This window comes from Chroicocephalus ridibundus, chromosome 3 (assembly GCF_963924245.1).
Source record: "Chroicocephalus ridibundus chromosome 3, bChrRid1.1, whole genome shotgun sequence".
NCBI lineage: Eukaryota > Metazoa > Chordata > Aves > Charadriiformes > Laridae > Chroicocephalus > Chroicocephalus ridibundus.
This window is the reverse complement of record NC_086286.1, coordinates 35613218-35630152: the sequence shown is the minus strand read 5'-3', so window position 1 is coordinate 35630152 and position 16935 is coordinate 35613218. Positions and strand designations below refer to the sequence as shown.

The 16935-nt window shown below is 37.4% G+C and overlaps 1 protein-coding gene across 3 annotated transcripts in view; it reads left to right on the top strand.

The window, feature by feature from the left end:
- ZFAND3 (zinc finger AN1-type containing 3) overlaps window positions 1-16935 on the top strand; it is a 149751-nt gene that overhangs the window by 67869 nt on the left and 64947 nt on the right. The gene's annotated exons all lie outside the window — the stretch shown is intronic.

Below are 16935 nucleotides of genomic sequence, written 5' to 3'. Positions count from 1 at the left end.
GCAAAGGATAAAGAAAGGTATTCTAAAGTGTTGCTATTAGAAAGTTGATAGAGCTGCATGGAGAGAGGGGGAGAAGGGTGAAGGGTGTCGACGTACTATTTCCCAGTTGTAGCGCCACTCACAGATATTAAAATATGTATGCCTCATAGGAAGAGAGTTTAATTTAAGAAAACTTCCCTGTAAAGCTACTGAAGCAAAGATAACTAAGTTACTGGATTTTACAAACAGCTTCAAGCACTCAAAACATGACTGCTCTGAAAATTGTGGCAGTTCTTACTTTACAGATGTATGAAACTACAGCCAGGGTTTCAAGTACGCTTCTTCTGCAATTGATACAGTTTCAAGGACTCCCTCTTTTTTTTGTTCCCTCCTCAGTGTGCCCCCCCACCTTGTTCTGTTATGTAGCTGGGCTGAGAACTATGTGATGCTGACCAGAGGGGGAAAAAAAAAAAAAATGACAAAAATGTACTTGTTCTGGTGTGTGAGGTTCTTTGGGATGAGAGGAGGTGGTGCATTTTTTCCAAATTCAGATCAGTTTTCTGGTGTGGTTCATCACACAGTAATATCGGCACAGCTGAAGGCACAGTGTGGGACAGTCGGCTGAGGAACATGCAGGGAGAGCTGCTTAAAATGCCGCAGCTGTTAGAAGAAATGTTTTCTGAACTGTGGCGTCTTTCTCTCTTAAAGATGAGATTTTTAAATGATGCAGTCATCTTGTTTTGGATACGCTTTGGTTGGAAAGTGCTTAGGATATTTTTGCATTGGACAAAATTTGAGGCTTTTGGCTTCTATAGATAATGGGGCGGGACAGGTTTAGAGTTGTTTCTTTTTTTTTTCCCCAGTTTGAGGAATAAAATCATCCTCAACTAGAGACTAGATGAACTGTATTTGAAAAATGACTTAAAAAGTGAAGGGAGTTTTATTTTTGTTAAGGGCAAAAACTTTTTTTACTATTGCAGCATATAAAACTTTTTTTTTCTTAATGTTGTGTAAGAAGGGAGGATGACAAGGCTTACCATTAGCTGCGTAATTCTAAAACTTCAGGGAACGTTGGCTATTTATACCATTATAATATTTGGGGGTTTATAAACTTTTTTCTAGCTTTTGGTACACAGATAGTTCAAAGAGAAGGTCTGGAGGAAGAGAACGAGTAATGGATTTACAGGTCACGTCAGGATTGTGTGTTTTGTGTTGCGAAGTGCCAGATCCCAGAAAACAGACAACCTGACACTTTCCTCATTTTAATTATTGCAGAGGATTCATGGACTTGAAATTTCATTACTCTGCAATAAGAAGCATGCTCTCAGTGCCACAGAAAGTTGCTTAAAAATGCTAATTAATGGGATGATTACCCTTTATGCTAGATCATAAACCAGTGTAGTTTGCTCTTTTATCTTAGTCACCACAAAGACGGAATCCCACAGAAATGTTACAGAAGACGCTGAACTTGTCATTTCACTCCCAATATTTGAAGTATACTGTAATATCTCACATAGGCTTTCTGCAGTCTTGCTTCTGCATGTCCTTTTCTGTTTACATCGTACCTTGTATGGTAGAACAGCAGCCCCTCACTGTTCAGGCAGCTGGTTATTACCAGCATGAATAGATAAAGAATTGGGTTTTTTTTTTTCTTATTTAAGCATGTAGTACAGTTTTTCTTTTATTTTTTAATCACTGTTGGTAGGTCTTGCTTTTTGTTTCCCAGTGCCAGTAGCTGGCATAAGTCAATATACTGGTTTGCTTTTCTGTCAGTAATTACAATGGGTCTGACAGTGGTTGTGGTTTGAGTTTTGAAATGGTCATAATGTGAGCGGGGAGGCTATCATTTCTATTACAGCCACGTTCTGAAGTGTCTGAAGAAAACATGATATGGTGGCAGTGTTATTAACACGAAAATCTCCTTTTACCTCAAGCAAGTCTGTGACATGCTCTATCCAGGGAGCTTACAGATCCGTACAATAGCATTTGCTTTGCAAAGCAGAGGCAACGGTTTGTGCACTGAAGCAACAAGGCTAAATAAAATGACTTGTGAAATTAAAGACTGCCATCTCCTCGAAGAAATGCAACTTCTCGTTTTCCCTCTCCCAACCTTTACACAGTCTTACATTGTCCAGATTGCCGTGGGTCTCTCTGTTAAATGAGCTTTGTATCTCTCAGTTAATTTTCTGCCAGCATCACTTTAGGCTGACGACTGTGGGTGTTTGTGTATCCATTAAGCACACTGCCAGGACATGTCCACCACTTGCCACCTCTCCCATTAAACGGCTGTCAGCAGGTTTACAGAGCTGCTTTCTTGCTTTGCATTAATCGCTGCAACTGACTAGATGCAGTGAAAAGCACCTATAAGGAGAGAGCAACAGAGTTTGCCTCGAAATTTCTAAAGGTAAATAGAAGTGCCATGAGCAGTTAAGTCAGATTTCATATGTAGTCATATCAATATGATTAGCAGGAAAGTATCACTTTTTAAATTTTCTTTTTTCAACTAGCCTTTTTCCTTGAGCTCCCACCCCCTTAAGGAAAATACTGCAAATCTAAACAAGCGCACGTCAGTAGATTCTTGGATGAGGCCGTCTCATTGAAGTTGTATATAATCCCATGCTGAAATTTACAATTGGTTCTGAAATGAAAATCTGTTAGAATTAGATCAAACATTATCCTAGAGAAAAGCAGTGTGGGGAAGATTAATAATTTGTCCATGAAAGTCAGTATACGTAGTAGGATTATTAGTGTAAGGCTTGCCAAGAGGCGTACTAAAATGGAGAAGGAGTGTTAGGTTAATTTGGTGGGCTGCAGATAGTTCACTGCATGTAAATATGGTGTATTTTTGCAGAATAGGAAATTCTGATTCTAGTTCTTAAGACAAAGAGGCTTTTTTTTTTTTTTTGATCGAAATTTCTTTAGTACTACTTGAAGCAGGAGAAGCAATAATTAATAAGTAAGTAATAAAGTAGTAACTTTGTACATCCAGGCCTTTTTTAAAACATTCAGTGTGGAAATCTACTGGTGAACATGCTTAGAAGGCCAATGCAAGACACGAGAATACTTAAGTGTATTGACTGGAGGTGTGAAGTTCAATCTAAAGATTTGGTATCTCTGAGAAATTTAGGTGAGGCTTTACTACACTTAGCCTTATGGTCAGTGACTTCAGACTTTTAATTCATTTTAATTTGAGTTAACTTTCCTGAGCATCCGTTGTAGGTGAATTCTCAAAGCAAATAATTTTGCTGATGAGTTTGGAAGCTTATTTGACAAGATCAGCATATGGAGAAAGTGAAAAGAGACTCAGCTGAAGTGATTTGTGCAACATCACCCAGAAAGTCAGTTTTGGAGAGCAGAATAGCTCCTAACGCTTTGATACAAATGCGTATCCTCTGCACTGGATGGTGCAACCTTCTAAAAATGACTGCAATAAATGTTCTTCTATTCATTCCACTTCCTCTGTCTTCTCACACTCTGCAGGACCATGAATTTTTTACCCAGTGATGTTCTGTTCAGAATCTGTGTTCTTTATACTCTTTGACGAGTATCATTGAATTGGTCTTTTGAGGGCTGGTCAGTGTTGCTTTTCAAGCAGCCGGCTAAGGGTACTATTGAATGATCAGATACCTCTCCTGCTAAACCTGCTGGGGGTAAGCTTTCAACTTCCACTGGTCGCAGCGTATGGGTGAAGTAAGCAATTTTTAAAGATGATTAAGGTCTTTAATACCTTCTCTCGTAGTAATTTGTGTGTTCTGTGTTTTATCCCTATGCAGTGTTTCTACCCAGCATCTCAATGCTGCGTACAAATATAGAGATATAAACCTAATCCTGGTGTAGGACTAAAATCAGCTTTGTTGTCAGGCATGTTCTATTCTTAATAGATTCTAGGCCTCTTGAAGGTACCAGTATAAAACCATGTTCATCATCTGACCTAAATATTTTGAGTTCCTTTCTGCTGTTTAGTAATCATTGCATTGTTGCTTATAAAACATTTTGATGAAAATTCCCACGATTGCCCTCACTGTGTTGTAAGATGCATTTAATTTCCAGAGTCATTGTCACTTTCACAGAGAAAAAGAAAAAAATACACCCCTACCTATTAAACATATAATTGCTCCTAAAAAAATCTGGTGTTTCTTTATCCATCTACTCTTCCCCTTCCGGTGGGACTTGCACAGAAAACAAAATACTGAACAAAATACTGAAAATAAATACTGTCTCTTGGGTTTTCTGTAGTTTTTCATAATTATTCTTGGTGCTTTTGCACATTAAACATGGCTGGTGATTTGTTTCTAGCCTCTGAGGAAGTGCGTAGTTTAGTGGGTGAAACATGATAGGTAATGAAGAAAAATGTTTTGCTGCATGCACCGGTTTTGAGAAATGAATCTTATGAATGTTATGTACTCAAGTTTTCATAACAGTGAAAAAGGTCCACTGAAGTTTCTAAATTTTGTTGGACATGCTTAAAAATTCTCTTATGCTCTACTTCCAAGTAATTTAAAAAACAAACAAACAAAATCCAACAAAAAACCCAAAGGGAAAAAACCCTTTAAATATCTTAACTCTCCCATTTTCTGCTTCGAATTTTCCTGTAAACTGATATTGCAAAAACTTTTTCACAGCTTATATTGCCTCTCAAAAATCTTTGAGATGCCTACTACTCCATCTTGTCCAGCAATAGGGTTAAATCAGCTCTAAGGCACATTTGTATGACATGTTATTTTATATGGGCTTCTTTACCATGTACCAGTGTCTATTTTGAGCATTTTCCAATAGTGCGGAAGAAGTACGATATTTTCATGCCGATGGTTTCCCTTGTTCTTTTAGACTCGGAGAATGGTTAGAATTGGAAGGGACCTTAAAGATCATCTAGTAACAACCACCTTGCCAGGGGCAGGATCACCTCCCACTAGACCAGGCCGCTCAAGGTTTGCCTGGGGTGAAACCATACGCAGGCAATATAAGTGGTTTTGGTTTGAAAGGTTTTGGGGAAGGAATGGGGCTGGGCAAGTGAAAGGGTATATATGTATGTTACATGTTAGAAGGGTGTATGTAGTGGAATGAAGTGAGCTGGTAGTGATTCACTGTTCCTGAGGGAGTTCATTGCAGATTTTGGTGAACAATTTGCCTCCTCCGTTTCCCTCATCTGATTTTTATTATAAAGTTACTCCAGAGATCTGTCAGCTGCAATGTCAGGGCCATCTCTCGCACAGTGCCTTTAAAATGGGGCATTTTGAATATGGTCCCAACGGTTTTGGAAGCTATATGAAGAATAAAGATCGATTTAATCCCACAACACCCTCCGGTCTTTGAGCAGATGTGCTGATGTGTATCCACATCTGTGTTTCAGTGTACACATAGAAAACATACAATCAAAACCAGGACTGTTTTTCACTGAGATGGGGAAAAAGTCTTCTAGAAAATGACAGCCATAATAACTGTTGTTTCCCATTGATAAAATCCCTTGGAGGTGAAAGCAGAGCTCTTTTAAATGCAATCAAATTGTCTATTAGGAATAGAAAAGTCACATTTTCAAAAGTGATTTGTAGATTTCTTTAGATTAAAGATGGTAGGACGCACAGGTTTGTAGTCATTTAGGGTCTCTAATTATAATTTCTTTTGCTTTTAATGTGTAAATATATAGAGAGATATAGGGTCTGAGTACCATGTAAACAAAAATAGGGTGGTCTTTGCACTAACCAGTATACCATCTCAACAAACAGGAAAATTTTTTTTTTTTTAATATTTTTCTGTATTCCAAACCTGTACTCCTGGCCCTGTACACTGAAGGCTGATATATATTCAGCTATGTGGAGATTGTATCCTATGCTCTGAGTGTCACTGGGGCTTGAGGAAAATGTTGAACTCTGGAAGCTTTAAGAAAGAGGGGTTAAGACTTTCTAACAGTATAAATAGCAAACCATCAAATTACAAATATGTTAATCAAAGATCTTTGAGACTCTAGCACAGGGAAGCAAGATATTTCACAAGTATAAGGACTTGTTACAAAGTTGGAAAGTACTAATTCAAGTTAAACCTGTCTTCATTTAGCTGCTTGTAACTGAAATCTGATGAATGTTTAACTGATGTCTGACACAGATCTGTATATTTACCGATTGCTATATATATTCCATATGTTTTACTGATTGTAACTTGCAAATTGATGGTCAGATTTAAAGCAAAGTATTGAATCCAAATGTCAGACATGTTCAGTAACTTGTCAGTTCTGAGGGTTTGATCAGTATAATCACAATATTTGTGTGTTTTCCAAATTGCTTTTCTTCCACTTTCCCCTTTTTTCATCAGACCATAACTCACCGAGTGCTGTGAACATTTTATGGCTATGTCAAATGTAAATGTCAGAAGATGTTCTGAATAGTTAAGTTGCTTTTAAATTCCGAAAATCTGCAAGTGAACAGCATAAATCATGAAAACAATGAGTGGTGACCAAGGCGTTACTTTGTTTGAGTCTGATGCAATAAAGAGGGGAAAAAATAAAATTCACTTTGGAGGCATGTTTTTCCTCAAGTGTCATCACAGAGCTCTTTGCCACACAGTATCTCCTAAAGCATGTTTTTTGTATATAGAAACACTTTGAATGCATATTTTGTTTTATCCTTATAATTAAGAATACAAAATACCAATGAACATATGAAAGATTAAAATCCCAGTGGAATCCTGTAGCTAACTCAATTTATGCAATACTGGGTGGAGCCACGGAAAATCAAAATAAAGTTTTGAAGAAAAACTGATTCTTACAGCTGACTGCCTTTGTAGGTGTAAAACATTACTTTTTATACAAAAGACTGCTCTTCTCAGTGGAGTCTGTCCAACCAGTATGGATACCTGACGGGGAAGGTTCTTGATCTGTAAAAGTGAGATGTCATGAAGTCAGAAAAAACAGTTCGAGTAGTAGATGCTTCTGAAGCCAAATGTAGGTTGTTGCTCTTTTGCACTTCTTCATTGCTCTGGCTTCTTTTCAATCAGTGGAAAAATTCAAGTTTTGCATTTGAGTGTGGACTTGGATTTTAAAAAGGGCAGAGTAGCATCTCTTGTAATTCTAGCTCGTCTATTTACTAAGAGTATGGTTTGACGGTATAGCGTGTATCACAATCTCTGGTAATAACTGCCTGTCATGGTGCTGTGTTAAAATAACTTGATGGTTTTGAGGTTTTGGGGTTTTTTTTTGGTTGGGCGCTTTGTTGTGGGGTTTGAGGTGGTTTTTTTGGTCTTTTTACAACATGCTGATTAGAAGAAGCAATGTTATACTGGCTAGAGAGACCAGTAATTGTTACCTTCTTGCTCAGTAAAGCCCTAATTAGGGTGAATGAGCATGGAAAATAGATACTGAAATACAGTAGATAAAAGTAATTCTCTTCCACAAGAGAAAAGCTTTCTTCATTGTGACCAAATTCTGGCATATTTAAAATATTAAGAGGATTAAATGGGCAAATTAAATAGTTCTGCTCTCATGCACCATTTACATTTGAAAAGGAGGACTATGGTAGAGTTTAGATGAGGAGACGTGTCCCAGCCTACTCAAAATCTCTACAGGGACAACAGAGAAGAGAATGGACCTATTGGATTTCCTCACAAAAATTTTGCTTGCCAAATGACTTTTAGGAGAGCAAGACACATGCTTAAAATTCATTAAACTGAAGAGAGATTTATTGATGAATTTTGCTTTAAAGCAAACTAACCAAACTAAATGGCTTTTTTGGGTAGTTTAGTGAGTGCTTGGTGTATATATACTTCTCTAATAATTTTGAGTCTTAATTAACCTAGGAATATTTAGCGCTTTTTTAAAGATAACAAATGATTATTTTTTTAAATAAAAGCAGTATGTAAATTGCATGCTGTTACTGCAATGTCTCATTGTGAGGCCCATTCCGATTTAATTTTTTTGCCAATAAAATTACTTTCAGGTGCATGATACCTCAGGAGCATCCTTTCTCCCTTGGTATAGCTAATTACTCTTTATTTATTCTCTCTGTTCTCATTATATTTAGTTGTTGAACGGCATTTTAAACAAAAATAATATTTAGGACAGTTTTAGTTGGGAAAAATACTTGATGTTGCTATCATGTGGCTGCTTTTCCATTTGCATCTACAGGTTTCTAATAGAATAATTGAATTATGGAGTAATCTGGTGATCTGGTAATCTGGTGATTTTTGTAAAGAAACTATATAAGGTATTGGTACCTATTCTGGACATTTTTCAAGAAATAGTGACTGTTCTTAAGTGGATGCATATATATTCTCGTGTTCTTTATTTTTCTGATGTGACTTCTAGTTCTTTAGCTTGGATAGTATTTCCAAAAATATGTTGCTTGCAGCTGCATACAGAATAGATGTTGTCTTTTTCCTAAACAAGTCATGTAACCTTAGTTTAAAAATTGCAGAAATTCCCAGTTGTGGGCTTCCTGCTTCCCAGTGCTTTTGGAAAACTGAGCAAGTGTAGGTCCCGAGCACAGGAGCTTGGAGGAATTTCTAGGCATTAGTGATAGGTCTATGACATAACCTGATACAGGTAATTCTTCGTCTCTTCTTGTGAAAAATTGCAATATCAAAATAACTTGTGACTTTGTCAGTAAGACAAAAATCTGCAAAGTAGTTGTAGCTTGGCAGTTTTGGATCAGTTTCATTTTAACTTCAATTAGACAGTCATTTTGTATTAACGTGGAGAGCTGTGCTTACAGCTTCTGTTTTTAAAAGCAGGTGTTTTTGAAGATATTTTAGTACTAATCAGGCATCCAGGTGGAAAGCTACAGCTTTCCGTTCTTCACGACATGAGGTTTGATGAAAGCCTTTCAGTCTGCTGTCATTGAACAGGTAATGAAGATAATAGAAACTCTACTTTTTCAGCATCAGAATACGAGGCTGAGATTTGTTTCCTTAAAGAAACTATGAAAATGAGTTTGGAATAGCAGAGGGACAGCTCTGTACATTGACCGAGCTTCCAGATCTTCCTAAATGTGATACTGTCAGCGTGCTCTGCTTTTGACAGGATTCAGGTGCATTGGGACTGCTTTGCATTTGCCTAGTGTTAGCAGGTTTTGCTAACACAGCACATTAAGAATGAAGTTGCTCTTACTCGCTTCTAGCCTTGTTTTTTTTCCTTGTGCTTCCTAGCAAAAGTAAGAGAATGACTAAAGAAAAAGAAAGTAGAATTACGCTCAAGTGAGAAGACAATACAAGTATGACCAACAATAATCTTAACTTCCTTTTTATAGAACTAAGATTCCATTTGCTTGAGGATATTTCCAAAAGGGAGGAAAAAAAGTTGCAGAAGCGTCCATCAGTGTAAGAACTGATACTGGCTCCCTAAAAATAAGTGACGAAAATACATCTATCACTAGGATAAAATACCTCTTACAGCACTGAATCAAGTCTGACAGGCAGGTAATGCAGAAAATAATAAACATGAGTCTTGAGTCTAGAAGCTGGTAACACATCATTCATGGGCACGTACAACTACCACTCTCCACTGACCAATGACTCCCTCGATCTTTAGCACGAATTAAACAGAAAGCCTGAGAATCTGACATTGCAATGAATTTGACAGACAAACCTGTTCCTAGCAGTCTTTGTGACTGTAATGCTTTTTTAAAAAGTCATTACTCTTCTGCTACTTGATTTTGATGTGAAAACTAGTCTGAAAACTGTTAAGATTGGTGCCGTGTATTCAACACAAAGGTTTGCTGCAGATTGTCAGACTGATGCAGTTATTCTCATGGCATTGCAAATCAATATCATTGTGCAGTTTTCTTGTAAAACAAGTTTGATGGGAAATACAGAATGTGTAAATAATGTTTAAATTCAGCAGAGAACATGTGTTTCTAAAAGTACTTTTTTTTTGAGGAAGTGTGGAGAAGGGAGGAGATTTCAGGTTTGATGAGCAAGATAAAGAGAAAGAAGCTCTAGAACCAGGAAGTGGTAATTTTTCCGTGCATCTTGATGAGCTACTTCAGAGTCCTCTGGAAAAGGAGAGCAAAAGTCAGGGGCTGAAAAGCTCTTGATGTCAGCCGTGGCATTACTATACTTGAATTTATGCTAGTCACTCTGCTGTTTGCAAAATAATAGGCTACTCGGATATTGTGTAATGTTTACAAAGATGTTATAAGTGCAGTTTCTTTTCAGAAGGACTGGGTGAGCGCTTATTTAGAAATAATTTTTAAAAACAGGTTTTGTTTGTCTAGAAGGGTCAGTATGATTAAGCAAGATATAAATGGCAGACTTTACAGTTTGCAAGGAAAGCGGCTAATATCAGAATATTTACATTAATTGATTTGTGGCATCGAATTCTTCACACAGTATACTCCTAACTATGTCTGTCTTTTGCTGATCTCTATTCTTCTTTCCTCAGCTCCATGCTCTTTACAGTATTGCTTGCTCTCTTCAAACTGTTTCCTGTGCACAAGTGAACAATTCCTAAATAATTCATGAAATTGAATAAAAGAATGTCTGCAGGGCCAGCCAAAGCTATGACTAGCCAGCACCCTGTCATCAGTAGTGGCCAAGAGTGCCAGACTAAGAAAACAGGGCAAACTGTTCTCAAAAATTCTAAAAATAGCCACCAAAAAAACCCTCCTAAACTTGAAATGAACGTAGGCTTCCTGACTTTGTCATGCGTCTCCAGCATGAAATTGGGCAAGTGGCTTAATTTTCTTCATGCACAGCTTTTCCCTATCTCTAAAAGCAGTTGGATACCCTTACAAAATGGTTATGAAAATGTAACTAACAGCACTGCAAGTGTATTTGCAAATACTGAAAAGATCACTCAACAATAAACACAAACTTTACCTTCAGACATATTAGATGAGACATTTTTCACTCTGGTGTAAAGTTCAGTATAAAGCAGCTTGAAATAATCCAGTTGAACATACTACAGAAGCTTGGGCTTTTGTCTGTCACATCTGCCACTATGGTCTCTTTGGAGGCACTGATTTATTTGTCTTTATTTTTCAAAAATTCTTTTAAATGTGCAAATTTAAATCTACTATTTCAAGCGGCATCACAACCAGAGCTCAGTTTGTTTGTAATTTAATAAAGCAGAATTTGACTCGGGACAGACTAGGCAAAGCAGAAGTAGCGCAGCTGTTAGTGTAAATGTCTGCAAAATATAAAAATGAGTGTTCTTCCTAAAATTAAATATGAGGTATTGAAATCTTGTAATTGAAAGTTGAGCTTCTGTAATCACACTGTTTATCCCAGATGCAGCCGACACGTTCTAATATAGCCTGGGGAACTTGGAAATGAAGAAAAATGCAGGAAGCCAGACCAGTGTTGCAGTCAAGATTGAATTACGTTCTGAACAGGGAACTGGAGGAGATTGTAGACTGAAGTCCCGGAGTGTGTTGCGGAGGTCACAAATTAATTAGTAAGGGAGTATGCTGATGGAATTGAGTACATGGGTTTCATATCATGGTGTTTGTAGTGCTAATGTGTTCTTAGTCATTGCTGAATTTGGCAGGAAAAAGACAGGGCAAAACCAGAAACGCTCTTGGGCCTTTATGAAGTCAAGTGCAGGAGACCTGCAGAAGTCTTGCCTTTATGAAGCAAGATTTAAGGTTCAAATTTTGAGTTCCTGTGGAATATCACTGCAGTTAGCATGCAAGTCTACAAATTAATTTGTAAGTTAAAAGCTTGCAGAAAAAGTGCATCAACTTGGACTTTCGTTCTAGGAAAAAAACCTCAAATGTTAGGCTGTGGAGTGATGTAATCACCTGAAATACCTTCATTTTACTTCTGTTTTTAGTTGAGCTGCCAGTATTGTTTGCCGCGAACCTGAATGTATTAATGTTTACAGACACCTTGGACAAGTAAGAGAAAGAGAAATGTTCCCTAAAGTTGACTTTTTGAATATCTAGTGCAGCTCATTTGAATAAACATACTAAAAATCTTTGTGTAGAAGTAGTATTTCTAGAGGTAATCCAAACCTGTGGTATGAATAAAAGTAATGCTTCTAGTGTTCCTTTCCCATATAGAAAAAAAAATTCCTTTTTCTTCCATTTTGGCCTGCACTAAATATATTTCATTTGTTGATTTTATATATAGGCATGAAAATGTATCTGGTGTTATATGTGTCACTATGGGCCTACTTGTATGATTATGAGAATAAAATCCATCCTTCAGAAGAACAACTTATGAAGTTTTTTGCCTCAGAGATATTTTAATGTACAGACAATTAGGCAGCATTAAAATATTACCTTACAGCATTTTAGATGAGGAAGAACAGTGGAAAGTCAGCCACAGAGTATTACCTGTTAGATTTACTGTCGCTGTTTCCAAGCAAAACCCATTTAAAAGGGAAAGCTTTACTCCCCTTTTTTTATTATGTACATCTCTGCTTCTCCAGCAAGATCAGATTTAGCATTGGAGAATCTCCTGATAAAAGCTACCATCTAACGTTCATATATTGAAGAACTTGCAGACTTTAATTAGAAATATCCAATGCAGTGGATGACGGGTTTCTTTTCCTGAAGACTGGAGCTGCTGTAACCCTGTATTTGAAGTGATACACACAAGAAAACCTAATGCATTCTTTTTCATCTGTGTTTTTATTTGCTGTTGGTTTGAGTCTTGCAGGTATTAGCTGTTCAGCTCTGTAGGAAGCATATAACTCAGGTTTTTCAAACACAAAGGGGTTGGTTTTATTCCTTGCTTGTGCCAAATAGGTGGAACTGTTGTAAAGCAAGATGGCTGGGTTGTGGGATATTTTTTTCCCCCCATGCATAATTGAGTTGCCCACTGTAGTCAATAAAGGCAAGTATTTCAAGAGAGCGATTTAGGCACTTTGTATTGTAGTAGTTTTTTCTCCTCGTGTAGGCACTCTGAATCTTTTTCCAGGGGTGTCTGCCTCTGTCCACCCACACTTGTGCACAAATTCAATGCTTGCAGTTAGACATTGTTGGCTCCGCTCCTTTGTCTTTTAGGAAACTGTGCTACTGGTTATTCCCACAAATTTATACAGCAGAATTTACCAAAGATAAAATTACATGAGTTTTGCTTCTGCAACTCTCTCTTATTCTCCTATTTAATTTAGATATCTTTCAAGTTTGATGATTTGCTGAACTGATTCATAGCAAGGTGATGCCACTTCACACTTTTTTTTTTTTGCCTTTCTCCCCCCTGAAGAAAGTAGTAGTTGTTTCTGCTTTGGAAAAAATGCTGTAATGGTCCCCAGTCATATGGAAGAAGAGCATTTCTATTGTTTTTGTGTTATGGGTCAGAAAGAGAGGATAAGCAGGGTTTTTGTTGATTGTTTGAGATGGAAATGATGGATTAGAGTTACCAAATTGCTTCTGTTAAATAGAAGAATCAGATTTGCCATAGCAGTAATTAGTCTAAAGTGGATATATGTAACAAGAGACTCTTCAAAGCGTCTTTACAGAAAAAAAGGAAGCTTGTTCCCTACTGATGACGATTATTAATAGAATAGAAATCAATGTGCAGGGAAGGAATTTTTTGGAAAATGCATTATAATAGAACACCTCCCTCTGGTGGTAGACATTACATAGTTTAATCTGCTGTGTCACACACTGAACTGGAAACTTCATGGTGGGGGCTGTCTCTCAGACTGCTCCTGAAGAACTAGTAGAACTTTTTTTAAAGATAAATGAATTGCATATAGGGTTTCCTGCCATTCTAGCTCTTTGAGCATGATGGGGGAGGGTTGGCCTACTTGACCCGGTTTATTCTGAGCTTGTCAGTTAATTAAATTTTTCTGCTACCCTCCCTTTTTGCTTCTGGGATCGCTTGCATTTTGCCATTTTTGCTGGGCTGTAAGTATAGGCTCTATGGATGTTTGTGCTTTAAGCAGGTAATCGGAACAGCATGCAGCAAACAGCTAATAGCTTCTAGCAATCATTCAGCTCTTTCTGAAAGTTTATTCATCCTTTAGTTTATTCGTATTTAGCTGTTTGATCTGAGTTTTACATGCTAGTCCTCAGTTAGTTTCCAAAGTAATGCCTGTAATTACTTGTACTTGAAACACAATTAGGCATGCTAACTGGAGGAGAAAGGTTGTTGTTAACTGTTTATCTTGTAGTTTATTAATGACAAGAAACAGATAATTTCTAAGATTTTTCTCTGTAAGCTTTCCAGGGATGGGTTCAATCTGTCAATCTATAGAATACGAGCCCTTGAAGAAGCTATGTAACTGTTATTTCTAGCTCTGTTTAGACATAACAATGAATGCTTGAAAGGGTGCTTTCAAAGCTTCTTGAAAGCATATTTTAGTTCCTTGCGTTTCATGGCCATTGCACTTCAGAAAGTGTAACAAACTAGCTGAATGTGTGAGAATAACATTTTTCATCCTTGTTTTCCTTTCTATTTAGTAAGCATTTTAGGATGACTTTTTTCCTGTTGTTCTTTCAGAGCATAACGAAAACCACTCTTGTCCCCCGGCTAGCTTCCCAGGTCGAACACTCAAAATAGTTTGGTTTTTTTAGTTTTTGCTTTTTTTGTATGTCATTTATAGAAGAACCTGTGCAACCTTGTAAATCTTCTCTAAGGCTCTAGATGAAAAGAGAAACAGCTGGGGCCTTTCCCTGAGTTGGAGTCCTAATTCTGTGGCTGTGACACTGTTAAACTCGTAGAAACAAAACTTGGAACATGGAGGACTGGCCACAGAATCTGTTTTCATGTGCAGGATCCCAACATTACCAGCATTTAATTAATGTATTGTTCAAGGTTAGCACATAGCTGCTTTGATTTAGAGCTTTATGCTTTGCTAGTAAAGACTCCTGTTTAAGGGATTCCAGACCTGTTGTGCCCAATAACATGCATTTGCAACCCAGAGCTCTGGAACAGCACTGGTGAAAGGCTGATTTTCTCATCTCCAGTAGCTTTCAAGTGGTAGCACAAGAAGTCAGATCACATCAAATCATAAATCATGGATATAAGAAGCAGAAGGGCCACTTTCTTCTCATGCTTTTTTTTCTTTATTGCACTTTTTCTCTATTTCCATATTAAGACATACGCAAGAGTGCGTGTTCTAGCCAGTTTCAGCAGCGATCTTCCAGCACTGACAGGCAGCAGGATCACTTCCTCATCATAAGGAATGCTTTAAGTTCTCATGTATTTGCTATATAAAAATAAGTGAATTGAGGAAAAGCGTATTTATCTGCCTTTTCCACTGGGGGGACACGAATGCATCATTCTGAGGAGACTATTCCTTTTCTTTTTCTACACTTCTTTTAATATCAAGAAACCAGAGAAGCATCTGAATATTGAAATAGTCAGCATCTGTAAGAAAAAAACATCTAAAAAATCCATAAGCTTTAGATATGAACTCACTAGATGACTTGTTTTTGCAGACATTTTATACTGATTTCAAATTTTGAGATGTGCTTCAGCTATTTTCTTTGGGATTAATTGGCTAATAATGGAAATGCATGTTGTCATTGACTTGAATTCAACATTTCTACTGTCTTCTTCTAGAAGACAATTTTAATAAGTAGGAATAAAAAAAAAAGGTTTTATTAATTTGAAACTTCAGCATGTTTTGTTGCTTACAGAGATGCCTAAGCAATGTTTATTTTATGTAGGCAGTTCTTTGATATCTGCGCATATTCATATTTTTGTTCCTAAAAGACTGGAAAAGAAATCTATGTATTTCAAGCTTGCTGAAAATAAGCAAGAGGTGCTTAAATTGGGGTTGGGTTTCTGAGCCATAGAGTTCCATAGTCAGAATTTAATGTAACACAGTGGTTTGCAACAGCCACATCTGGGAAGAGTTTGCTGCGTTTGGCCTTTTGGATTCATAAATCTAGATCAACTTTCCTTTCCTTGGTCTTTGAACTTGTGCGGTTGTTTTGTTGGCAGGTTGAACACTGTGCTCTCCCGCATTTCTGTGCGATTACAGAATAGGATGGAGGGGATGGTAAGTGGGAGAGCGCAGCTACTCCCGTAAGCTCCTGGACTCCTTTGGGAAGCTGGTGAAATGTGGAGCTTGAAGCTAAGGCGCAAATGAGTTTCCAGTGAGCTTTCTCACTTGTGTGATTAAAACATGGCCTGGGTTTTTTTCATATTATTGTAGATTATCGCAGTCACAAATTGCTAGTATAAACTCCAACCATTACAAAGTTTTTACACGCACAACTGAGGACTGTCAGACCTGGAGTTTCCACTCCACATTTTTCTCTAGCTACTGCATGTGAAAGGCAGGTATTAATTACAACAAGTAGCATCAGAGTCCAGAAAGGTTGAGAAGAATGGGAAGAAGCTCACCCCTTATACTTCATCTTGCCATTCATTGCTTTGGTGGTAAAACCTAAATAATGATAAAATACTAAGTCTTCTTCATAGGCACCCATTTCAAAGGGTTGGGTTGGCTGTGGGGAAGTGATGCCGGGAAATGAGAGTGCCTGCTCTCCCTTCTCTTCCATAATGGTCTTCAGCTCTGCCTCGTGGCTATTTAAAGGAGATTGGGGAAAAAGAGTCTGATAAGTGAGTAATACTGAGGGACGTTTTGAGAGTTTCTGTAATGGTAGTTTTTCAGGCACCTTAACTGGAGTTGAGGGAGATAGAATTGATGAGGGGTTTGTGGCTTAGCACTAGAAAGGTTTAATTTACTGTAGAGGCCTTTTATCCCCTGTGAAAATCCTGGTATTTTATAGTATAGTAAAATATTTGGGAATGCTTAAACTATAAATGTGACTATTATTGACAGAAAATGAGGCAAACGTTCACTTTAATTGGAACCACGTAAATTAGACTGGAGGAATTAATTAAGAAATAATAGACGTGTGTTTTGAAATTGGAGGGTTCTCTCTAGGTATTGGAAAGGGCATGATAAGGTGACTTAAAAGATAGCTCCAGGACAAGAAAAGCTAATTGAAACATTTCTTTTATTAAAACAATGTTAGTTCCTATGTGCCTGGTGAATGAAGGTCCAGAATAAATATAAATGGTAATTAAATTCTATTTCTATCAGTTAATAGTCCCATTTTC